Raw genomic sequence first — 23633 nt, 5'->3', positions numbered from 1 at the left:
AGAGGATAAATCATTCTCTGTCTGAAGTTACATGTGATATGTTTCATAATTCATAGTAAATATCAAGTAACAACTAGAAGAGGGTTGGATTGGGGGAAGGTGATAAAGTTTGTGCTATTGTACTTGTTTTAATTAGTAAAGTGGCACCTGAATTAATTTTAAGGAATTAAACTTGCTATATAAATTATGAAGTAAAATGTTAGCCAAAGCATTGTTGGCATATGTCTCACGAGTAGTGTTCTTACTAAAGGGCAATGATACTTATAGGAACAATCTGTTCAGGTAAATAGGTCTAAATGCAGGCAACATTATGATGCCACTTTGCATTGTTCTGTTCTGTTTCGCATTTTCTCCAGCCTTTTTTGCTGCTTCCCCACTTCCAGTGTTTCTACAATTTCTAAAATTCTCCATGGAAAGGGGAAACATGATGGCAATATCTTTTTAAAATTTTTATGCTATTACTACTAATGCTAGTTAACTATGCTAGGCACTCTATATGATGGGCACTAAAATAGAAGTGATTTCAAAAATTAACCCATTTAACCTTTTCAATAACCCTGTGAGGTTGGCACTGTTATTATTATTTATTTATAGGTGAGGAGACAGGTGCAGAGTGAAAATGTAAAATTACCCAAGGACACAGGTACAGTATGTCCTCAATGTCATCGATAAGTTCTAGGAAACTGACTTTAAGTGAAACGACATGTAACAAAACCAGTTTTACCGTAGGCTAATTGATATAAACAAAGGTTAAGTCCCTACAGCATATTTCTGGTCACAAAATCAACCAAACTTCTAAATAAAGATAAAAACATTCCTAATATTAAACATTGAAATGCATGTGAGCTATACATACATTGAAGGAAGATAAAGAAAAACAAGAGAATTCTTTTCCAACCCCCTTCTGGCAGTTCAGGGTGTAAGACGGGACCCACCCTAGCCAGTACGCCCTCCCACACAGGGGGGGCACTCACACACACACTGGGACCAGGACAATGTAGACAGGCCAGTTCACCTCACTTGTACAGCGTGGGGATGTGGGAGGAAACCGGAGTCCCTGGAGAAAGCCCACACAGACGTGGGGAGAATGTGCAAACTCCACACAGTAGTCCTGGCTGGGAATTTTTCATCAACATTGTAACAAAATAATGTTGAATGAAGTAACACTATTAGAGGACCTACTGTATCTCGGAAGTGGTGGAGCCTTGAAGTGAACCCAGGCAATCTGGCTGCAGAGTCCATGCTCTTAGTGCTGCAGAACCATACTGCTGATTAGCTGGCATTGACATGAATGGTTTCCTCATCCTAGCAATGTATTTAAGTCCTCTCTTTAATTGTGGAATTCTGTTTGTTCACCCTTACAGGAATTTGAAAGGTTAGCAGAGGATTAGGTAAATTTCTGGTCCTCAGGTTTCCCAAGCATAGAATAAGTATAATACCAGCTGCCTTATATGTTGTTATGGGAATTAGATAACAGTACCTTTTCTGAGTATTTTCTGTGTACCAAACAATATGCTGAGGGTTTTGTTGGCATGATAGGCCCCCAGATAACTGTAATTTCTTACTTATCGAATAAATTTCATGAGTCAGATTGCTGGGGATATTATACCCATTTTACTGATGAGAAGACCGAGGCCTAAAAGGAAATAAGTAATTTGCCAAAATAGGTTTCTACCTCAGGACCTTTGTACTTGCTGGTCCTTCTGCCTGGCTTGGTTCCTCAGTTCTTCAGGACATTCTGTTCATTCATCCATGATGGACACTTGGGTTGCTTCCACCTTTTTTTGCTATTGTGAAAGTGCTGCTGGGTGTACAAATATCTGTTCAAGTCCCTATTTGAAATTCTTTTGTGTCTATACGCAGAAGAAGAATTGATTCACAAATAAATATTTGAGTGTCTTGTATGTGGCAGGTACTGTGCTAAGTAAGAACTGGGGATTTAGTAATGAGCAAGACAGGCCTGGTCCCTGCCCTCGTAGAATTTATAGTCTAGTAGGGGAACAAAAGATTAAATAAGCAGTTACAATGAAGTATGTTTTCTAAAAGGGCAAGTACAGAGTGCCATGTATATGTTTTATATGGTTGTAATAATGTAAGTATTGTTAAATGAAAAGAATACAAAACATTAAATGCTTTTCCAGATTCCATTATAATCCCCTGCAGCAGCACTCTACTTCCCTACCTACTACATGAAAATCTCTTCTGTATTTTTTCCACATTTAAAATTTTAATGTATCTAAAATTTATTTTTGACTGTGATATGAGGTAAGGCTATTGTCTTATGCTAATGAAGTGGCTTTTGGAATGCACCTAAAGATGGGGGTTGGTTGGTTGCCAGTGGAGCCAACCCTGAGGTTAGAGGGTTGGGACTTAGTCTTATCCGCTGACTTCCAGGGAGCAGAGGGGCTGGAGATGGAGCTCAGTCACCATTGGCCAATGTTTGAATCAACCACGTGTATTTAATGAAGCCTCCATAAGAACCAAAAAGGACAGTGTTCAGGGAACTAGCTTTGCTGTTGGTGAACAAGAAGAGATTTGGGGAGAGTGGTGCCCTCTGAGAGGCTTGAAAGTGCCAGGCCTCGTACATTGCCATGTGCACCTCTTCCATCTGGCTGTTCTTAAGTTATCCTTTCATAATAAACTGGTGATCTGGTAAGGAATGTTCCTCTTGAGTACTGTGAGCTGTGCTAGCAAATTAATCTGAGGAAGGGGTCATTGGAACCTTGCCAGTCTGTCAGAAGCACAGGTGATAACCTAGACTTGCCCCTGGTCTCTGAAACGGGGAGAAGGGGCAGTCTTGTAGGACTTAACCCCTTAACCTGTGGAATCTGGTGCTGTATCTGGGTAGATAGAGTCACAATTGAGTTCAACTGTAGGACACCCAGCTGGTGTCTGGAGAGTTTACTTGGTGCTGTGTGGGAAATCCCCCAACACACATTGGACTTGGTTCCCAGAACCAATTGAACCATGCATATTTTTGCCTTTTTTTGGTGGCGTACCATAAACTACCTAATTATTTTTCTTGTAGTACAGTTTTTTCTTTCTCCTCTGATTTTGATGGCACTGCTTCTATGTGTAGCTTTGTTTTTTTCTTTCCTCCCTAATTATGTCCAGGAGTGGGAACATGTTGTCAATCAGTATGAACTTTTAAAGCTCTTTGTAAATGAAGATACATTGTTTTCCAATAAGGTTGTACTCACCTTACAGAGCTAACATTGCTGTGATGTATGACAACCACATTATCCCTGCTTTGGAGATGTTATTTTAAGCGATTTGCCAGTAGTATTTCAGGTTCTTTAATTTGTGTTTCTTTGATTACTAGCTAGAATGAATATTTCTTCTTTTTTTGAGCAAAGTATTTTGAATGTGACAGACAACACTTCAGTTTAACCCGAGGGCCTTTTAATTATTGAGTACACAGTAGTAGTTTTCTGGTTAATTACTGGTAGTGATGGTTTTTAGTATTAAGTAGATGAATCTAATTATTTCAAATTGGGTCTGTGTATTATTTTGTAATGTCTGTTCACCTTATTCGTGGTTTTAGTTCATTTTAATTTACAAACAGCAGTTGCTTAGGAAACCCGCAATAATCTATGCATCCTCTTGTCTAGCCCGGTAGTGCTAAGTTGCATTCAGTGGACAGTTTGTGGATTAGCTGTACTCAAGTGTTTTGTAAATGGTAAATAGAGTATGATAGAAGCAGTGGGAAAAGCACAGATTTTTTTCCCCTCACTGCCGTGTAATCTTTTTAGCAATGAAGACTACAGTGAGATTAAAATTCTATTAGTAGTTCTGCCTGTTTCTTTCTTTTTTAGATTTTATGTATTTTAGAGAGAGGGGGAGGGAGGGAGAAAGAGAGGACGGGAAACATCATTGTGTGAGAGAATATCAGTTGGTTGCCTCTCGCAAGCTTCCTACTGGAACCTGGCCAGCAGCCCCAGGCGAGTGTCCTGACTGGGAATTTGAACTGGTGACCTTCAGGTTAACAGGCCGGCGCACAATCCACTGACCCACACCAGCCAGAGCAAGCCTGTTTCTTGATGGTAATGATAATTTTTTTAGTCCTGAGTAGGATAGAGAAAGTAAAATTGGCTGTTAGACATCATTCTTAAAAAAATAGTTTTATGAGGCGACTGCACTCATGATTATGCTAGGTAGTAGTTCATGGACTTCCCCTATTGAGAACTTGTCAGTGCCAGAAATTGTGAAACCTATGGGAAAAGATAGCCTTTTTAGAATATCTGAGAATGTTCTGAACTGTTTAACTTTAGAGTGATTAAAGATACACTAGCAACTTGGTAGTGCAAAATTTTTCACGTCTGGGGAGAGAAGTTTGGGGCAAATGGAAAATACAGAATAGATAATTTTCAAACACTAGATTAAGGTTTATTTTAGTTAGGAAGATAAAATGCGTTTTAGTTAAAATGATTGTGTACGTTACATTATGTTTCAGTGTAGTGAATGGAGCGCTGCTCCCTTCTCAATACAATCACCTTGTTTTATTTTCATGGTAGCTTTTATTACTGGTTGGTATTTTCTTGTTGATTTGTGGCCTCCCTTCCCCCTACTAGAATTTAAGTACCATGGGAGCAAGGGCTTTGCTGTTTAATGTTGTAATCTTGGTGTCTTTAACAGTGCCTGGTATAGTAGGTACTCAAGAAATACTTGTTGAATGAATGAATTATTTAATTAATTGGGCACTGATTAAAATATTTAGAAATAAATTCAATCCTAATTTTGAATGTAACTGTCTGAACTTTTAGAAATCACTCAAGGTGTTTTAAAAAACCAATTTGAGAAGGTGGAATAAGTTTTGAGATCTGAGGGGCTTTTTAGTACTACTGTAGATACAAGAAAGAGGTAAAGCTAAAAAAAGACTCCAGTCTCTAAATAGTGCATTAAATAAATTTTTTGCTATATGTAACTATGTCTGAGCTCATTATCTGACCTATGACTACTAGCAAGTTTTCTTCTAATTAGTTTTATCTTCACAAGTTAGGACAAGGTTTTATTCCTAAGCATTTGATTTGGTGTACATTAGGTTCTCACTTAACGTTGTTGATAGTTTCTATGACTTTTAAGCGACATGATGTGTAGTGCAGCCAGTTTTACTACAGGCTAATTGATATAAATGAGTTAAGATCTTATGGCATCTTATAAACATTATAACAGAATGATGTTGAACAAAGTGATGTTATTTGAAGACCTACTCTATTTCCAAATGTAGACCAATTTCCTTTGCAAGTTGCAGAAGTTAAGAAATCTGAAGCAGGTGAAAAAAGAAGAGTCAAACTATAGTTGATCTTGCACAATGCAGGGGGTAGGGGTGCTGACACCCCACCACACACATGCATACTAGAAAATCTGAGTATAACTTTTGACCCCCCCCAATTTAACTAATAATAGCCTACTCTTGACTGGAAACCTTACTGATAGCGTGGTCAATTAACACTTACTCTGTATGTTATATGTATTATATGCCGCATTCTTAACAATAAAGTAGGCTAGAGAGAAGAAAATGTTACTAAGAAAATCATAAGGAAGATACATTTACCATGTTTTTTGAAAAAAAAAATCTTCATGTAAAGTGGACCTGTGTAGTTCAAACTTGTGTTGATCAAAGGTCAACTGTATATTGCTTTTTTGCCACCATCTTTGGAAAGATTGAGGAAGGGGGGTATGTTTGTTTGTACTGTATTCACCAATGTTGAATGTATTACCTAATATCAAATTCTGAATGTGCCGCTCATTATGTGTGTTAATCAGAGGTAATAGTAGTGATATCCCATCGTACTTATAGTGCATTGCAGACTTTACATAGCATTTTCACTTTGTCCTCAGAATTATCCTTTAGGGAGGGAGGTCTTGTGGTATTCATGCTATTTTACAACGAAGAATTAGCCTTTCAGGGCAGTCAAACAACATGGTCCAAGGCCACACAACTAGAATTGGTAACAGAAACACTAGAACATATATCTTGTTTCCTGATTCTGGTTCTGCGTTCTTTAGAACCATAGATTTTTAGATCAGGAAGAAGCCTTAACTCTTAACTTCCTATATATAGGAAATAATTTAACATTACAGAGCTAAGGTGTCAGGATTATAACCCAGTTCTCCTCAGATTGATTCTGTATTGTTTCTAATCTTCCATGTGTTTGATCTTGGATATGTGTATGCTGTTGGAGGAATTGGCTGACAGGTATTGGGTTGGCCAAAAAGTCCGTTTGATTTTTTCCATGTGATGGCTCTCTACTAGTGCTTAGTTGTCTTGAACTTCATTTGTAACAATTTTGTTAGATTCTGTTGTGACAGCTGTTATATCAGCATGCATTTAAAAAACTTACCAAAATTGGTGAACTTTTGTGTAACCATTTTAATGTTGAATATGGGAGAAAATAGGCAACATTTTCAGCGTATTATGCTTTATTATTTCAAGAAAGGTAAAAACACACTGAAACGAAAGAAAAAAAAAAGATTTGTGCAGTGTATGGAGAAGGTGCTGTGACTGATCAAAAGTGTCAAAAGTGGTTTGCAGCTTGAGCACCGGCCTGCTAACCAAAAGGTTGCTGGTTTGATTCCCAGTCAGGGCACGAGCTGGGGTGTGGGCCGGGCTTCCCGGTTGAGGGCGTGGGTGAGGCAACGAATTCAATCACATTGATATTTCTCTCCCTCCATTCCCCTCTCTCTAAAAGTAAATAAATAAAATCTTTTTTAAAAAAGTGGTTTGCAAAGTTTTGTGCTAGAGATTTCTCGCTGGATTGTGCTCCATGGTTGGGTATACAAGTTGAAGTTGATAGCGATCAAATTGAGACATTAATTGAAAATGGACAATCAACGTTATACCACTCGGGAGATGGCCGACATAGTCAAAATATCCAAATCAATAGTTATTGGTGAAAATGAAAAATGGGTCTTTTATTTTATGGAAAAAAAACCATACAGACTTTTTGGCCAACCTAATAACAAAGGTGTTAGGGTTTCATAGTAGTTTTCTGGTTCATGTCTATACTTGTAATGGTGAATAGCTTCTAAAAACATTTGAATGTATTTTGAGGCAACTTGGGATAGCGGAAAGAAGATAGTAAGCCTTAGAGTCAAGCAGATTTAAGTTGGAATCCTATGACTTCTTTCCTCAATTGTGTGGCCTTGTGGAAATCTTTTGTTTTCTCATCTGTAGAATGGGCAGGATATCATCTGGAAATAATTAAAGGTAGTGTATTATGTTAAGTTTATGAAACATGGAATGTGTTCAGTAATGTTAAGCTTATTTTACAAAATGTCAGAGAGATGGAATTCACATCCTTACAGAAAGGAGCATCTAAGATGAAAACAAATTTGAGAAAGCATTTGTAAAATATGACTAAAGGTTTTATGTTACTTAGCTTCCATACAAATTGATGTGAACAACTATTTCTGATTTTAAATGTTAGTGGACTTGAAGTTTCTAATACGATTGCTACCACTTACTGAGTCTTACTAAGTGCCAAGCACTAAACTAAGTGTCATTTTAAATCCTGAGGCAGTAAACATGTGAAGAATACATTGCAAATTACCCCACTTTCCAAATAGTAAAAATGTGTCCATGTGCACCTTGTCTCTAAATCGAGACCCCTAAAATAAATGTTGATCTACTTGAATCTACACTTGATCTTAGCCAAAAGGCCGAGAAACGATCTACTTGAATCTAATAATAAGGAAATAGGAAATAAGTCCACATAATATCTACACCCAGGAAGCAGTGTTAGTTATTATAGTGAAATATTGGGGTCAATTTTAATGTCTAATAAGAAATAAGTAGGTTATGATACAGCCTAGCTGGTGGAATTTCATGGAACTATTAGTTTTTATTATGACTATTACAGAAATTGTAGAAATGCATATAGAGATTAAAATTATGCACAATAAATATCCATTCTGTGGTTATGTTTTTGAAAAATTGACACCTAGTCATCCATGCACACACATATGGATAAAGCCTTGGAAGAAAAAATGAAAATAAGTGATTTTTCAGGGTAATGGATACCATGTGATTGTTCTGAGTTCTTTAAAGGTAATTTTGCAAGTAATTTGGTGAGAACCAAGGTCATACTCTTCCTGTGTAGTGTGCACTGAAGAACATTTGTTTTTAAAATGTTCAGTGTTCGATCTAGATGATGTGGTCCCGTATATTGCTTCTTACACGTTGGGGGAACTTTAATAGTCTCAACTACTGGCCTTTTACTTTATTCTTTTAGTAAACTCAGCACATATTATCATTCAAACCATTGTATTTTACCATGGTAGTGTTTTTTTTTTTTGGTTCTTGAGAATTATAGCCACTGTAAGTATGATAGATCTATAGCTTATGTAACTATTTTTGTACCTTAATGGATTTATTTGAGAATCTTTAACTTCTTTGTGACATTGAAAGAAGCATGCTTTAAGCCAGCAATTTTCAACCAGTGTGCCACAAGAATTTTTAAAACATGCAATTCCTGACTATTTAGTCAGGGGCACTGACCTCTTTTCCCTTAGATTGTCAAATAAAAAATAAAATGACAACAGCCAGCACAACAATAGCCATCTAGTGTGAATGAATCAAAAGTAAACTTATTATTATTTTCTTTTTTGGTCAGGTCGGCAAAAAATACAGTTTTTGGTGTGCCACAGACTTTTAGTAATTAGTTTATGTGTGCCACGAGATGGAAAAGGTTGAAAATCGCTGCTTTAAGCCATCCATTGTAATCTTCTATGCCCATTGCTTTTTGTGTAGCTTGTCTTGTCAATCAGCAAAGCAAATACTTTGCTGCTCTGTGCCTTCTGAATGACTTCATGTATTTTATGGTTGATATATTTTATGGTATGTGTGTTCTTTTCTGTTTCATTGCTTCCATAAAAAAAGACTGGTTGAGGTGTTAGTTTGATTCTTTCTTTTGCCATTCATCTCTGAGTACAAGACACAGTGTACCAGTTGATGCTTGCATTTCTCATTTATATTCTGATTTTTAAAGAAGCTTGTTAGAATTTGCCTGGGGAAATGGTATGATGGTTTAGGTGGTTCGGAAACTTTATCAGAGTGTTTTTTCAGTTGTTTCTAGTTGTGTTTCAATTAAGGGCATTGTTAAACCGATTCATTCTCATTCATTCATATTATCTATCTACCTATCTATTTATCTAATTAATTTGTTTCAAATTAATCTTTAGGCGGTATGTCTACAAATGAAACCATTGAGAGTTCCCTGTACTATAATACTTTAGAATGTTAGTCTTTCTTGGTGATTGTATATTTTACATAAGCAGTATCCGGAAAACTTGTGGGTTCTGTAGTGTGGTCCTCATACCTGCAAAGGACATTTTTTAATGTTTGGTGCAAGCTGCTACAAAGGAAGGAAGAATTTTATTATTGTATAAAAATAATGATTTCTGCTCATGGTAAAAATTAAGTACAAAAGGTGTATAAAGTGAAAAATTCCAATCCCTCCATTCCCAGTTTTCAGAGGCTAACCCACTGCTACTGCTGGTAGTTTCTTTGTGCTAGAAAATTTCTAAGCATAAACAATTTGGATCAAATTTATATGGCCTGTAACTTGTTCTTTTCACTTGATGAGGCTATCTTAACATTTTATAATACCAGAACATTTTTAGCAGTATATACTTTGTATTTATGAGTCTAATCATTCCCACTGCTTTTAAAAATGCGTAATTTTTCTGCACATACATGTAATTTAATTTTTTTTCTTACAGAACAAGTGATATTATAATTATTTACACTAAATTAACCTAGACATTTTTTATTTTGTGGGAAGTTCATGGGGATGTTATTTAGGGCACTTTATGTCAAAAGAATAGACTTTGTAATGGTGTCTTTTCAGAGTGAATTGTTTATAAGGTGCAGTTTTTATCCTCGAAGGGTCCAGTCTTAATGCAGAAGGTACCTAAGGAAACAGGATCATTATTGTAATGATGGAAGCTTGTGTATAGCAACAGAAAGAGGTAGTGATTATCTGGGAGAGTTCAGGGAGTGTGCCTTACAGAGGGGGGAAGATGAAGTTCAGTAGAAGTTTTATCAGGGCATTGCAAACGAACCCACCTCCACCCCTCCCTTCCTTTCCTTACGTACTGCAGTAGTAGCCAGCTACTTTTAGTTACCTGAACAGACCATGCTGTTTGAAGCCCGCTTGTTTCTTTGTGTTGTTTCTAATGTCTACAACATTCATGAACCCACTTGACAGTGTAACTGTTCATGTCCTTCCAGAGTTAGATTGGGGTCACCTGGAAACCATACCTGAGCTCCCCTTTCTCAGTCAAGAGCCACTTCTCTGTGTCCCTGGGCTTCCTGTGCATATTTATGCTAGTGTACTTTCATGGTACTCGACTGTAATTGCTTGTGTGACACCTTTTCTATACTGTAAGTTCCCTTGGGGGGTGGGCACGACTCTTTTATTCATTTTCCCCAACATTTTATTGTGAAAAGTTTCCAGTATATTAAACTGTAGTATGATCACTCATATACCCATCACCTAGTTCTCTACCTTGAACATTCTGCTATATTTGCTTTGTCAGTTCTCCATCCATTTAGCCACCACTCCCTTCTATCTGTCAATCACCCATTTTTTTATGCATTTCAGAGTAAATTGTACACATTAGTACCTTCCACCCCTAAATACTAAAGCATTAAGATCATTAAATGGAAGTAATGTTTTATTCATTTTTATCCTTTTTTTTTTTTTTTTACATTTTGAAAATTGTGCTTGTTATCTTTATCACAGGGCTATCACAGTGCTGGTATAGAGGTGCTTAGTATTTGAATTGAAATCCTTAATTTTGTGCATTTGACTATAAGTGTTGCACTTGAAAGGAGCAATTCGTTCAGGGCTGGAGTAGAGAGAATTTCATGGAACAATGATAATTGTTATGATTATTAGAATTTATTGTTTAAAGGCTGAAATAAATGCCAGGTAAACAGGAAAGGGCAGTCAGGCAATCAACTCAGAGGTAGGTTAGAGACAGGGTAGCTGGGTTGGGAGGGTACTGGGAGCTGATCTTAGAAGCTAGTGCTTTAATTGGGCCTTAAAGAATGATTCTAGGTTGAGTAAAAGAGGGCGGTTATGGTTACGGACTGGAGAAACGAAGATGGGAATGAGCACCTTTCGTGAAATGATGAGACAAGCATTGTACTTTGGAGCTGTAGGCTTAATTTCATTAATTAAAAAAGCATTGGTTTTTGGTCTCTGGAGGATCTCATTGGGGATGCAAAGGGGCAGGATGATGCTAAAACAACAAGTGCCCAAAAAGGTTATCTTGTATTTTTCTAAAATGCACAGTTGTAAAAATAAACGATTTTTTCTCTGATATTTTTTTCCAATTGAGTAAACTTTTGTCTTGGTTTAGTCAGACTTTCTAGAAATTGGCAGCTCTTGGTGTTTCTGTCGTCGTCGTCGTCGGCAGCCGTCCGTCTCGAGAGACGATGGTGTAGCTTCTTAAGAGTCTATCTGCACCGCCGAGAATGGCTGTGCAGTCCGACTCGGGAGTGACACAGTATCTGTCTCCTCCCGTGTTGAATCGACATCTTGCGATGACGCTGGAGTGTCCTCTCCAGTGAAGCTGAAGCTACAGAGCCTGGGCAGGGTGATATGGAGGGTCTGCTGTTGCCCATGCAGCAGACCCCCCCTCTCTTCGCAGCTGAAGGGTCCAAGGGAAAGACGGAGTCAATACAGCTTGGCTTCAGGTGCGCCGCAGGAGTTGCCGGTGTTGACTACAACGTCAAACCGCCTTAGGGACTCTGGCTCCGGATTTTCTGTCGGGGTTTACTCCCTTAGCCTTTCCCCTGAAGAGGTATGCCGCAAGGCAGCGGAGGTTTTTTGGAGTCAGAGTTTTCCTTCTCTGATGTGCCCTGACTGGAAGATCGAACCAGCGACACGTAGCTCGCAGGCCGACGCTCAATCCACTGAGCCAAACCAGCCAGGGGATGGTTAAGGGGATGGTGTTTCTGTAGACCATAGAATTAGAAATAGGAAAATCCCAGTGGCGAGTTGAAGGCTATATGGAATGAACTTCCCGGAGATTTTCAATCTTGGTTAACTTAAACTTGGGCAATATCTTTTAGGGAAAAGACACTTTTTTCTTGTGGAAAGAAGAGTGATGTGACCACTGGAGGCTTAGACTCTGGGAAGCTTCTTAAGGACAGTCTGGGGAAATATGTCATTGAGCTGTGGGTTTCTGGCATCTGAGAGAATAAGGTTCAGATGATTAAGTGACCCAAGGCAGGCAGAGGGGAGTGTGTTTGCTTCTCTCGCCTAACTGCTCTTGCCTTCTCTGTCTCTAAAACTGGGTCATCCTGTATATCCGGGGGTGGTGATGCCATGGCTTACAGCAGCTTTTCTTAAAGTGGCATATGGACCCACCCATATAGGAGATTTGTGAGTAATACAGATACCGAGACTTGTATACGGATCCACTGAATGCTTCCCCAGGTGTGGGTTTTATAACCCTGCATTTTAACAAGCATTTTATATGATTCTTATGCCCACTGGAGAACTCACTATTCTCTTATAGATAGAAGTCTCCATTATTTATTGATTAAGTGATCCCCTGCATGTATTATGGTGGAGCTACTGCTCCCCTTCAGGGAAGCACAATTATAGGCAACAAATACCTATTTGCTTTATACTAAGATTGCTGGTAAAGTACATCTGTTGGGGATTTTCTGCTGCTCAAGATTCTGCTAGAGATCATTTTGTGTATAACTGTAAGGAAACAATATTGTTTTTAGTATTGAACAAGGTATGTATGATATTTCAAGGGTTTATATGTGATTTTTCTTTTTTTAAAGAAGATTTTATTTATTAATTTTTAGAAAGAGAGGAATGGAGGGAGAAAGAGAGGGAGAGAAACATTGATCCTTTGCCTCTCATATGCCCCAACCTGGGGACCTGCCCTGCAACCCAGGCATGTGCCCTGATGGGGAATCAAACCCTTCACCTTTCAGTTCACAAGCTAATGCTCAATCCACTGAGCCACACCAGCCAGGACTATATGTGATCATTTTAGACAATTACTCAATTACAGAAGGAGACTTAACACCTCTCTTATGTTCAAATTTGACTGATTCGGATGATTTTTTAAGGGCATAATGTCATTTATGTTCTGAAGAGCTGATGTAGATTATCCAAACAAAACACCCATTTGTGAAGCAGATATGCCTAAAATATGTTCAAGCTGATATTTTTGCCTCTTATTAGCTTGTATGACCTTGGACAGGTCTCTTAGCCTTTTAAAAAGTACTCATTGTTGATGAGTATTTAGGGAAACTTGATGATGTGTTGTTGAAACCATTTTATGACATTACTTGCTTAAGTATTTGCAATATCAGACTTTTGGTCCTACCGTGGGGGGCGGGGGACGGCGGTGGTGGGATGTCTGACTAGGAGGGCTGGTAGAGCTGAATTAACAAGTACTGCACCAAGACGCCATATTAGCAGTAAGTAATCTGTGTTGGTGGAAGCAGTGTACAGAATCTTTAAGGGCTTATCAAGCTTGAGAGACTATCCAAATACATAAAGAGTGTTTTGAAGTCAGCCAGAAAGGAGGTCAGCCTGTTAGGAAAAAAGGGCACATGACACGAGCAGAGAGTGTTTATGGAGAAGACTTGAAGAGTGGCCCTTGAACACAAGGAAATGAGAGCGAATTAAAACTACAAGGATCCATGCTTAATGAGACCTATATGATTCCTCATTCTTATTAGCAAGAGTTCAGATAGTTATGAATACTACATTATCCGAATCTTGGTTTATGAGTTCTGAATAACAAGAGATTTGTTGAAAATGTGTGTTTAGTCCCTGAGTTTGTGAAGTGGAGTTCGCTGATACCCTTTTAACCCGAGCAGATTGGCAAAGATTTAAAAGTCTTGACAATGCTGTTAATGAATATCTAGAAACAGATCCATACAATAGGTTGCTGGTGGAAGTATGGATTGTTATAACTTTTGCCAATAGAGGCCAATTTTGTTATTATTTTAAATAATAAATGCATGTGGTCTTTGGCCAAAATCTTCAATTGTATGTCAGTTGGTATGAGGAATGCTTACGTGTTGTAATGCAGGAGGTCAAGCCTTGGGAACTCGACTGTTCGTTCCAGTAAGCTGAAAAACCCACAAGGTGGAATAGACGTGGCCTTTATTAGTCACATTACAGGGAGTTCCAACGGCGGCAGGTTGGCAAGCAGGACCTGCGGCACCCCTCTGTGTCCGAGACTGGTTTTAACTTCTACACATGACTCTAAACTACATTACGTCAGTTTAAAGAAAAGGTCAAGAAGTAGTCACAAGACATGACAGGAAGCCACTTCCAGAAGGTGATAGGGAGGAAGCTACAGTCCATCTCCAAAACTGTCCATTCCTTCTGGCCAGGGGCCCCCTGATTAGCCTTCAGTCATGGAAGGGGGAAGGGCCATGTCTATTGACCCCACATGTGTTTATCGATTAAAATGGCCAGAGGAACATGGAATTAAATATTGTTCAAGTGGCTAAAACAGATAGTTTGGGGGTTTCAGTGTAGATATAGAAGAAATCAATTAGAAAATGGACACAGACTTCAGATTTTATTAAGATATTCTTTGCATAAAGTTCAGTTCACTCTTTTTAGTATACAGTTCTATGAGTTTTGGCAAACAATTGTATAAAATCATCATAATCAAGATATATTTCAGTTTCCAATATTTCTACCCCCACATCCCTCCAATACTCCCTAGTATAGTCAGTCTTTCTCCCCAGCCTGAGCCCCTGGTGATGCTTTGTGTTCTTGGTTTACAGAAGCATTAGCTTGGTTTTTGCCTTCATCTTCACACGATGTTCTCACTGTGTGCATGTCTATCAACAACTTTCCTCTTTTTTTCTGAGGATACTAGTCATATGGGATTAGAGCCCACATTAGTGACCTCATTTTAACTTGATACCTTCTGTAAAGATCTTAACTCCAGTTAAGATCATATTCTGAGGTACTTGAGGCTAGGACATCAAAATGTGAATTTTGGGGTGATATAATTCAACCTATAACAGTTGTTTCCTGTATCTGGCTATTACAAGCAAAGCTGCTATGAAACACGTTTTTGTGTGGACAGACTTTCATTTTTCTGAGATAAATGCTCTAAGATAGCTTGTTCTTAACCCTGCAGAAGTCACAGTCAAAAAAATTATATTGTAGGTCGCGTGCATCCGAGAGATACAGTCATTACTAATATCTGCTGAAGTGCAAAAAAATTCAAAACACCACAAATTTGCATTTATTGTATTTATCTAATAAAAGACATGATTTTTTATTTTTAATTACAATTTAGAAATTATTAAAAAAATAAAAAAATAAAAAAATTCAAATAATGGGAACATGGATACTGGTAAAAAATACAACCCCAAAATATCTTTAATAATAATGGATTAGAATCTTTAATAGTTGGCTTTGCAAAACATTTGAAACAGTCATCGCAAACAATATTTCTATGCTCCAGGCATAAATACTTTCCACAATACTTGCAAAAATATTTTGATAAGTGACTCAAGTAGCATTCGCTGAAGTTCTTCAACATCTCTTAGATGATTGAACTGATATATTTTTCCAGCCATTTTCAGTGGTACATGAAAAAAAAAAACAACACTAACTTTGAAGTTTGCAGAAAAAAAAAGTTACACCAACACTGACTTCAGAGTTCGCAATCTCTCTAAGATACAATTTATTGTCAAATATCACACACTTATGAAACACATGTTATAACCAAACTGATGGCTTAAATGTTATGGCTTAACATTAGTTATGTATAAACACACAGCTTAGTCATGACCTTGAACCTATGCATTCGATATATGTAACAATATTTAAGAAAAGTGTTTTTATCTCTCAGATCAACTGTGACCTCCACATGGTTAATGACAAATGTGTGTATGGTTTTTATATTTTAAAATTTAAATTTATTGATATAATTTACATATAGCATAAGTTGTACAAAATATTAATTTGGTACATTTTCATATTGCGGTGTGATTACCACCATAAATTTAGCTAACGTTCTATGCCGTCACATAATTATCATTTCCTTTTTGTGGTAAGTGTGTATGGATTTTAGAAGAAACTCCTAAACTCTTTACCAGAGTGGCTGTACCATTTTACATTTCCACCAGCAATAATAGAGTTAGTTTCTTTGTATGTTTGCTATGATTTGGGTTTGTCACTACTTTTTATTGTGACCATTCTGACAGGTATAGTGATATCTCATTGTGGTTGTTATTTTCTTCAATTCAGTTTTAGCATGTGTTACTACAGTTTTCGGATAATTATCTTTTTTCTCTTACACTTAAACTCTTGATTCTTAATATTAACATGATTACTTATTTCCTATCATGTAATAAGAAAATAACTCCAGAACAACAGAATCAGCAGTACAACAAACAACAAAACTATTAAGTTCAATTTTTCTTTTTATTTCTTTTTGTTCTTAGAATTCATCCCACTATGGTTAAAGTGTTGTTTTTTAAACTCTAACTAATAAATGCTCTCTTTGTATGCTTATCATATTTATTTGATAATACATTGCAGATTAGGGTTTTTTTTGTAATTTTTTTCAAAAATTCAGTTTCCTTTTTTGAACAGGTAATTAATTTTCCTAAATCAAAAGTTAAAATTATATAAAAAGGTACACACAGAAGTCTCCAGAGATCCCTGCCTCCTTATTCCTTCTTTCATCCCCTTCCCTATATAGGCAACTTTTAAAACATGTTTCTTGTTAATACTTTCAGAATTTTTCTTCTTGTGCAGACAAGCAAATGCACCCATATATACATTTTATAGTTATTTCTTGAACGTAGCATACTGATTAACACAATTTGTTGGAAAGATTAATACACCTAATAGAAAACATTGAGTTGTGTTGATAATGTGTTTAGTGGTGTGAAGGTTGAATCTGCTACACTGCCTTCTGACTGAACCATTTCATGATCTGCAAGTTAGGATCAATATGGATTAGTGAGGTAGCTTCACTAGTAGGTAGGTATGTTAACGATTATATAGCCACTTCAGCAGTTGAGAAACTCTGCTTGCTCTGTCACTGTGGACAGAAAAAGGCAAGTGAAATAGCACTGAATATTTAGTAAGTTGTTATTGCTAACCAAAACAGTTCATACAGGACAAATGGGGGTAGAAGGGGGACACATAAGGAAGTAAAACATTCAAGTAAAACAATATGAGTGGGATAGTTGGCAAATATTAGCAGAATAATTCACAAGAGAGCCCTGGCTGGTTTAGCTCAGTGGATTGAGCGTCGGCCTGCGAGCTAAGTGTCGCTGGTTCGATCTTCCAGTCAGGGTACAGCAGAGAAGGAAAACTCTGACTCCAAAAAACCTCCGCTGCCTTGCGGCATACCTCTTCTGGGGAAAGGCTAGGGGAGTAAACCCCGACAGAAAATCCGGAGCCGGAGTCCCTAAGGCGGTTTGACGTTGTAGTCAACACCGGCAACTCCTGCGGCGCACCTGAAGCCAAGCTGTATCGACTCCGTCTTTCCCTTGGATCCTTCAGCTGCGAAGAGAGGGGGGGTCTGCTGCATGGGCAACAGCAGACCCTCCATATCACCCTGCCCAGGCTCTGTAGCTTCAGCTCCACTGGAGAGGACACTCCAGCGTCATCGCAAGATGTCAATTCAACACGGGAGGAGACAGATGGCGTGTCACTCCCGTGTCGGACTGCACAGCCATTCTCGGCGGTGCAGATGGACACTTAAGAAGCTACACCATCGTCTCTCGAGACGGACGGCTGCCGACGACGACGACGACGACGACGACGAATTCACAAGAGGCAATGGGAGAAGAAAACTTTTCATTTTTTGTTTGGAATTTATTAATCAGGAATGCTAAAGCATAATTGCTGATGAGAGAGAGGGAAAGAGAGAGAGATTGCTTTTCTTGGTGAAAAGAGCATTTTGAGCATTTTTGTCAAAGTAGTCATAGAATAAGGTGAGAGATATTTGCATATGAAGAATCTCCTCATACATGTTCTCAGATTTTGCTGCATTATTTGACAAGCCTTTTTGTGAAGTGGATCATTACAATACATGGATTTCTATGGAAGAATTTTCTAATTGAGAAATTTCTTTCTTGACTAATTGCTTAGCAGGGAACAGTAACTCCTAATTCTCAGTATCATCACATGATGCCATTATAGCGTACTAGCCCTTTCCTACAGCTTGCCTGAATTGCTGCTAGAAGGTTTGTGTTGCTTTTCTGACTTGAAGTTGTGTGCTGTTTGTGGGTAACTAACTATGAGACTTGTACCATCACATTTTGAACAAGGGGGAGAAATGTTGAACATTTGTTTAGTGGGTTTCAGTGATAGTTTTCATACCCTGTGATGAGTAACCTGTGGTGAGTAACTTAGAAAATGTAGCTGGGATTAGCTTGAATTGTTCAAGTGGTTCCATGTTTTTTTGGAAAAGCTGGATATCTCTTTGGATCCTTTGCCATAAAGTTACATAAGCTTTGGTTCATTTCACCATATTAAATAGGTGGCAAAACAGCCTGTCGAAGTATTCTGAGTTGTAGATGCCAATTGCCCGTGTCTTAATTTATAAATTTACATTTCAAAAGAGACCAATACTTATAGTGTATAGCAGTGCCCTTTTTCAGTGGAAAGGTAAATTTATTCTAACTGGATTGGTAAAATCTTTGAGTCTTTGTGACGTGAGGGAAGCTTGCTTGACAAAAGGGAGTTTAAGTTTTAATTTTTTATTGTGCTAACTGCCCCCCAGTACCATTTGCCATCTGAATCATTTTTAAGTGGACTGCTCAGCGGTGTTAAGGAAATTGACATTTTTCTGAAACAGGTTTCTCGAACTTGGTCTGGAAAATCTGAAACTGTACCCCTCCACCCCTGGTAGCCACCATTCCACTTTCTGTCTCTGTGAATTGGACTACTGATTTAGATAGTGTAAGTAAAATCATATGGAACAGGGGTGGGCAAAAGTAGGTTTATAGTTGTATGTGAAACAGTTAATAAAGCTATTGTAATAATCATAACATGCATGTCTTTTTCCATATGAACAACTGTAAACCTCCTTTTGCCCACACCTTTATTTTTCTTTTTGTGACTGACTGGCTTATTTCATTTATTAAAATGCCCTGAAGGTTCATCCATGTTGTAGCATGTGACAGGATTTCCTTCCTTCTTAAGGATGAATAATATTCCATTGTACGTATATACCACATGCTGTTGATGGACATGTGGTCTGCTTCCACCTCTTGGCTATTGTGAATAGTGCCGCGATGAATGTGGGTGTGCAACTATCTCTGTGAGACCCAGTTTCCAATTGTTTTGGATGTATGTATACCTGGAAGTGGGGGTTGCTGGATCGATCATATGGCAGTTTTATTTTTAAAAGTTTGAGGAACCTCCATCTTGTTTTCCATAGTAGGTGCACAGTTTTTACAATCCTACTAACAGTACATGGTTGTTAAATTTTTTCACGTCCTTCCAGACACTTGTTATTGTGTGTATAGCCATCCCAGAAGGTGTGGAATGATACATCATTGTGGTTTTGCTTTAAGTCTTTTGCCCATTTTTTATTTGATTTATTTGATTTTGTTGTTTTTGCTGTTGAGTTGTAGGAATTTTTAAATATATTCTGGATTAATATCCTGTCAGATATATGGTTTGCACAAATTTTCTCCCATTCTGTAGGTTGCCTTTACGCTCTGTTGATTATATCCTTTGATGTGTAAAAGCTTTGATGTAATCCTGTTTGTTTACTTTTCCTTTTTTAACCCTGTGTTTTTGGTGTCATATCTAAGAAATCACTGCTAAGTTCAGTGCTGTGAAGCTTTTCCTGTTTTTCCACTCCCTCCCCCATTAGTTTTATAGTTTTAAGTCTTACATTTTGATCTGTAATCCATTTTGAATTTTTGTATATGGTGTGTGATAATGAACGGTCCCATTTCATTCTTTTGCATGCAGACATCCAGTTTTCCCAGAACCATTGTTGAAGAGACTGTCTTCCCCATTGAGTGGTCTTGGCATCCTTGTCAAAAATTATTTAAATATCTATGCCACGATTTATTTCTGGCCTTTCCATTGTATTCCATTAGTATGTGGATCTGTCTTTATGCCAGTACCACATTGTTTTGATTACTCTATCTTGGTCATGTGTTTTGAAATCAGGAAATGTGATTCTTCCTTGTTTCTTTTTTCTAAATTGTTTGTTATTTGGAGTCCCTTGAATTTTATAATGAAATTTTCTATTTCTGTAAAAAAAGTGCTGTTGGGATTTGGATAGGGATTGTGTTGAATCTGTAGATTGCTGTGGGTAGTATGGATATACTTAAAATCCATGAGTGTTGTGTCTTTCCATTTTCTTGTGTTTTCTCTAATTTCATTTAGCAGTGCTTTGTAATTTCCACTGTGTAAGTCTTTCACCTTCTTGTCTAGGTTTATTCCTAAGTATTTTATTCTTTTTGGTGCTATTGTAAATGGAAATTGTTTTCCTAATTTCCTTTTTGGATTGTTCATTGTTTGTATATAGAAACACAACTGATTGTTGTACGTTGATTTGTATCCTGCAACTTTGCTGACTTTTTTTATTCTAACAGGTTTTGTGCATGCATATGTGTATGAAAGAGAAAGCTTTAGGGTTTTTTACATACAAGAGTGGATCATCTGTGAACGTAGATAATTTTACCTCTTCCTTTCTAATTTGGATGGCTTTTATTTCTTTTTCTTGCCTACTTGTTTTGAGTAGGACTTTTAATACTGTGTTGAATAGAAGTGGTAAGAGTGGGTATCCTTGTCTAGTTCCCTGACCTTGGAAAGCTTTCAGTCTGTTACCACTCCATATGATATTAGCTGTGAGCTTTTCATAAGTCGCCTTTGTTATATTGGGGTACTTTCCTTCTATTCCCAGTTTGTTGAGTATTTTTATCATGAAAGGTGTTGAATCTTACCATGCTTTTTTCTGCATGAATTGAGATGATCATGAGGGTTTTTTGGTCCATCATTCTCTTTTTTTAAGGCATCATTGTTTAATACAGCAATTTCCACCTTTTCCATATCATGGTGCACATAAACTAATGACTAAATTTCTGTAGCACGTCCAAAAAAATATTTTTTGCCCATCTGACAAAACACACACACGCACACCCTAGGTATAATTTTATTTCATTCACACCAGTTGGCTATTGTTGTGTTGGCGGTTGTCATTTTTTAAAATTTGATAATCTAAGGGAAAAGAGGTCAGTGCCCCTGACTAAATCATCAGGCATTTGCGTGTTTTTAAAAATTCTTTCAGCACACAGTGTTGCTCCTTGCAGCACATTAGTATGCCATAGCACACCAGTTAAAAATCGCTGCTTTAATATAGTAATATCCCATGAACACATAATTGATTTATTTTTGTTTATTATTTTCTTAATGTAGTGCATTACAATGGTTGATTTTCATATGTTGAACCAGCCTTGCATTCTGGGAATAAATCTCACTTGATCATGGTGTATTATACTTACTATGTGCTGTTGAATGGTTTGCTAGTCGTTTGTTAAGGGTTCTGTGTAAATATTCATTGGCGATAATGGTTTATAGGTTTTTTTTGGTATTGTCATTATCTGGCTTAAATTTAATTTTTTAAAAGTAATATACATGTTTTAGCCCTGATTGGTGTGGCTCAGTGGGTTGGGCATCGTCTCACAAACCCCAAGGGATTGTCAGTTCGATTCCTGGTCAGGGCACGTGCCTGGTTGCAGGCTGGGTCCCTGGTTGAGAGTGTGCGAGAGGCAACTGATTGATGTTTTTTCGTACATCAATGTTTCGTTCCCTCTCTTTCTCCTTCCCTTCCCCTCTCTAAAAATTAATAAAAATCTTTAAGAAATAATTTACATCTTAATTTTTAGGAAAGCTTAAGGTTAGAGCGAATTAAAACAGTTTTAGAATACAACATATGTATGGTTCTCCAGTCTTTGTGTAGAATTACCAAACGAAGAACTAGACTCTTAGATCTGAAATATGAAATGGAAAGTACCTGTATGCTGTGTTCATAAACTTCATTGTGGGAGCATATTTGCTTTCTGAACTTGAATCAATGTAATTCAAGCCTCTGAAAGATTAGTGGTTTTTATCAAGTGGATGCTAATTCTAGATATTTTAATAAGGTTATTTAATCAGAAGTGAAAGGTAAAAAATATCAAAGACACAGCATGCTGTATTTTGTGGTCATACTAAAATGAAAACAATTGTTCTTAGTAACTCCAATTCTGAATTTTAGATTAAAATTTCCCATAGTCAATAAAGCGATTTCATTTACACTTTGGCTTTATTGTTATTAACTGAATTGTACTTGTTGCATCTCCATTGTCATGTGAATTATTAATGAACTCAATATTTCAGTTAGATACATTTGATTACCTTGAATAAATAAATGAAGATTTTAAATAAATAAATAAATAAATATTTATTTATTGAGAGGGGGAGCGGGAGGGAGAAGGAGAGGCAGAGAGACATTGATATGAGAGAAACATTGAGCGGGTGGGTTGCCCTTTGTATGTGCCCTGACCAGTAATCGAACCCTTGACCTTTTGGTTTGTGGGATGACACAACCAAGTGAGCCGCACCAGCCGGGGCTGAAAGTTTCTGATGTGTAATCAGTTAGAGAGTATATGGAATAAAATATTTGGATTTCCCTTGAAATCCAGGCCGGACTATCTTGTCTTCATCTACTTTGCTAGGAAATCTGCCCAGTGAGCCAGTGGTGCTCCGTGTGAAGCAGGTGTGATGGTTACAATGCACTGTGCTTATATCATGGCTGTATACCACTTACGAGTGTTAACACATTGTTGTAAATTTGATTTTTAGATCTAGATATTCATTGGTACCAGCTGATTGGATCTCACCTCTGAAATGTTGATAGCTGCTACATACAGTTGGGTTTACCTCTTTATATCCATGATGCCTTAACAGACAGAAAGTTTTGCCAATGGGGCATATATATATTCTAGATTAGTGCAGAAAGCTAAATGCAGAGTATGGTATTGAGTTAGAAGGACGAAGAGTGAGCATTGACAACACTTTAAAAAATTACTCATGATTTAGCTGTTGACTTTGGCAGACTGAGATAGGATTTTAAGATGATGGTATGTACTAAAACAGACATTTTACCTGTTTTTGATATTGCTTGGGTTAGGGCCAGATAATGTCTAGTCAACTGCAGCTTGTTAGGGCAAACTTGGGAACTAAGTAGACTTGGAGTTAGATGGCTGCTATCTGTCCATCAGGTATGATAGGTATCCAGTGTCTAACAGCAGCCAGGGCCAGTGTGGCAGGCAGATGAGAGGAGGACAGCATTGTTGTGGCATTCAGATTAGGACAACTGGAGAGACACAGGGAGACTGTTATTAGGGTGGGTTTAGGTGCAGGATTCCAGTTCCTGGGATGGGGTTAGTAGATAACATTGCGGCAAGAACAAGGCAGGGTATTATTGATCCTCAGGTATAGGGTACGGCTGAGTACAGGACGATAGAGTAGTGAGTGTGCAGGGGTGAGGCAGAAACTTTTAATCTCCCTCCCCATCCAAAAACAGAAATCCAACTGGTAGTACTTACTTGTGAAGTTCATGAGTGGCGTGCTAGATTTTCTACAGTA

General features: G+C 37.6%; 1 protein-coding gene and 1 non-coding gene across 6 annotated transcripts in view; one reads left to right on the top strand and one right to left on the bottom strand.

Annotated features, from left to right (window-relative positions):
- STAG2 (STAG2 cohesin complex component) overlaps positions 1-23633 on the top strand; it is a 121464-nt gene that overhangs the window by 12003 nt on the left and 85828 nt on the right. The window lies entirely within an intron of this gene.
- LOC149990807 (U2 spliceosomal RNA) lies at positions 7476-7674 on the bottom strand. The gene has a single exon (XR_016508764.1). It is a non-coding gene; the product is annotated as a U2 spliceosomal RNA (small nuclear RNA).

The sequence above is a fragment of the Furipterus horrens genome, unplaced genomic scaffold (assembly GCF_987537825.1).
Source record: "Furipterus horrens unplaced genomic scaffold, mFurHor1.1.pri manual_scaffold_17, whole genome shotgun sequence".
NCBI lineage: Eukaryota > Metazoa > Chordata > Mammalia > Chiroptera > Furipteridae > Furipterus > Furipterus horrens.
Note: the sequence above shows the minus strand (reverse complement) of the source record. Positions and strands in the feature narration are given on the sequence as shown.